The sequence below is a fragment of the Babylonia areolata genome, chromosome 23 (genome assembly GCF_041734735.1).
Source record: "Babylonia areolata isolate BAREFJ2019XMU chromosome 23, ASM4173473v1, whole genome shotgun sequence".
Lineage (NCBI taxonomy): Eukaryota > Metazoa > Mollusca > Gastropoda > Neogastropoda > Buccinidae > Babylonia > Babylonia areolata.
Window position 1 is genome coordinate 24,823,257 of NC_134898.1, and position 3,633 is coordinate 24,826,889.

Here is a 3,633-nt window from a genome sequence, read left to right on the forward strand (position 1 = left end):
GCAGTCATATGTCCGACGGGCGCAAAAGCGGAGTGGTTAAAGCGTTGGACTTTCAATCTGAAGGGTCTCGGGTTCGAATCTCGGTAACGGCGCCTGGTGGGAAAAGGGTGGAAATTTTTCCGATCTCCCAGGTCAACATATGTGCAGACTTGCTAGTGTCTGAACCCCCTTCGTGTGTATACGCAAGCAGAAGATCAAATACGCACGTTAAAGCTCCTGTAATCCATGTCAGCGTTCGGTGGGTTATGGAAACAAGAACATACCCAGCATGCACACCCCCGAAAACGGAGTATGGCTGCCTACATGGCGGAGTAAAAACGGTCATACACGTAAAAGCCCACTTGTGCACATACGAGTGAACGTGGGAGTTGCAGCCCACCAAACGAAGAAGAAGAAGAAGTCATATGTCCATTTGAACAGCATTTCTATTCAAACAAACAAACAGGTAAAGTGAAACGATTAGATTTTCTGGAGGTGGGGTGGGGGCGGAGGGGGGTCAATACTTTAAACAGCAGCAATGTGGTTAATGGCGTCATGACACTGTGGACAATTCAGCTTGCGAGCTGCTGATCAGTTTCGGTTCGGACAAATCCATATACGCTACACCAAATCTGGGCAGATGCCTGTCAGCATCATAATTCAACGTGCTAGTCAGGCTTTGAGTGCATTCATGGATATCTGTGTACCTAACAGGGTGGGGTTTTATTTCAGAAATTCGCAAGAGGCAACAGTCCGCCTAGTGCGTGTTGCAAACACGGGACCTCGGTTTGTCGTATCATGCGAACGACAGGACGCTCAGTTTGATTTCACAGTCAAACTTGGTAGAGTGGGTGAGACCAGCATTTGAACCCAGACCCCCCTCGAACACTGTATTGGCAGATATGAGATAAGCATCTTAACCAAACCCAGAAACCCCTCGAACACTGTATTGGCAGATATGAGATAAGCATCTTAACCAAACCCAGACCACCCTCGAACACTGTATTGGCAGATATGAGATAAGCATCTTAACCAAACCCAGACCCACCCTCGAACACTGTATTGGCAGATATGAGATAAGCATCTTAACCAAACCCAGACCCCCCTCGAACACTGTATTGGCAGATTTGAGATAAGAATCTGACCCAGTCTGCCACTTTCCACTGTGCTAGCGCTGATCTGAGGCGGAGGATACGTTCCTAAATACACAGTTTTGTTTCTTCCCCTGTGGCCAAACAAACAGTGTCAACGAAGAGAATGGTCCCTCTCAGCAAGTATTCTTTTATTAGCGTTGGTTCCAAAGTGTGCAAAGTGCACTGCTATGAGCGTTGCGTGATCTCTCTCTCTCTCTCTCTCTCTCTCTCTCTCTCTCTCTCTCTCCCCTCTGTGTGTCTCTCTGTCTGTCTGTCTGTGTCTGTGTCTGTATGTCTGCCTGCCTGTCGCACTCATTATTTATACTTATTTATATACTTTATTTATTTATACTTGTTTGCACAATGTTCATGTGAACCCCTTCACGTGGGGCTGAGGCCTATATGTGAATAAACCATTCCGTTCCGATCCGTTCCGTTCTCTCTCTCTCTCTCTCTCTCTCTCTCTCTCTCTCTCTCTCCATATACTTATCATACCTCTCAGCGAAATGTACTGAGTCCACACACAATTCATGCAGCCCTTTCTTCATAAATACGCTTCCCATCTACCCATGGCTTTGCCTGTATAACGACATGAATTACCTCCCTCTCATCCTGAGATTTTAGCCAGGAGATCTTTCACCGGAATGTGTCCTTACACATTGTTCTAAAAATAGATAGATAGCTGATTGGCCAGGAAAGCTGAAGCCAACCTGGACGCCATACTGTAACTCGTATCCGGCCGTCAGTCCGTTCAGAAGTCATCTGCAAACTGGTGGTTGTTTCTGAACTGTGACCGTGTATCTTCGATGAAATCGTGTTATGCTTGCCCTCGCGACATGGCAAAGGTTGTGTTTTGACTGGTATCTGCCAGTGGTTTATTTACCAAAGTTATTACAGGAGAACAGTGCAGTGACACGGAGCGCAGACCTGCACACACAGGGTTGTCAACTTAACTAACGCCGCGAGCGTGTGAAAGTTAGCCATGAAGCCAGCTGAGCGCTCAGCTACATCTTTGAAGTTACCGCTTCGCGCTATACTCACACGGGTAGCAAAATGGCTGACTGAAAACTTCCGATGGCTTGAGTTAGCAAAGGGGCTCAAAGAAGACATGCGCTATCCACCTATTTTTAGAACAGTGGTCCTTACCCAGTAACAGACGAACTGGACCACCCTCTGCACACGACGTAAGTGTGCAGGCTGCACGAAAAACAGTCAGCGTTTTTGTGTTTTTTGTTGGGTTTTTTATTGTTGTTTTGTTGTTGTTTTTGTTGCTAGGTTTTCAGAAAGAGAACGGAGTGGAGTGGCACATGGTGGCCGAGTGGTAATGTGTCCGCCTGGTATTAAGTGAGAGAACCAGAGCGAACGGGATCGAATCCTACACTCACCAGTACACCCCCCTGGCACCCCCACCCCCACCCTCACGCCCCCACTTCCACAATATCTTGAGTGGTGGTCTGGACGCTAGTCATTCGGATGAGACGATAAACCGAGAGGTCCTATGTGTGGCACCGACGCACTTAGCTCACGGAAAAGAATCCACGACAACATAAGGCTTGTCTCCGGTAAAAGTGTTAAGAAAATTATACGTTGACAGGAAAGCAAATAAACTTGCACATAGGGAAGAAGAAAAAAAGAGGTGGCTTTGCACTGTAACTACGCGCCCTCCCCAGCGAGAGCAGTCTGAATTTCACATGTGTCCCAGTATACTGCACATTGTCACATTATCTCAGAACACAAAATCGAAGACGCAAGCGCGACAAATCCCTCTTGGCTTCATTTGCTAACACTTCTAGACGGTCATTGCCTGTCTAAGTGCTAAACTTAGAAGATCACGAAGACTCCGGTGACAATATTTACTGCACAGCTTTGAAGGGAAAATTGGTAAGTGCTTCCTTTGTCCAGTGCTGACAGGTCTGTCCAGTAGATTCAGAATCAGAACAACTTGATCATTTCAGAAGAAAAATTAAGTGTTGAGAAGTCTGTGATACGGATCACAAGCAAAACAGTAGAAACTGGCACACAACATATATAACAAAATTGCAGTCAGCAAAGTCATAGCAAAACAACTCTCTCTCTCTCTCTCTCTCTCTCTCTCTCTCTCTCTCACACACACACACACACACACACACACACACACACACACACACACACACACACACACACACACAAATTGAAAAAAAAGGGAATGGGGGAGGGGGGGCTTCCCATCAATAAACACACACACGTGCGCTCGCGCATCCTGACCGCATGCACGCACCCATGGACCCGTTCTTGTATACACTGTCGCACAAGGCATCAAAGAAATACGGTGGTGAAGTCAATACTAAGCTGTAAAACACACAACCAATTTTAAACAAGCAAAAAATAGGAGCGTCAATCACAGCAGTTTTCTGTGGGCTCCACGTGCAGTACAGAGTCTCTTTTAAGGTCACTTCTTACTGAGTGGACAGAGAGAAGCTATGCTCCTGGAACCGGGGCCCTCTCCCAAGACCGCAATAAATAAACTGAGTCAGTTGTATGC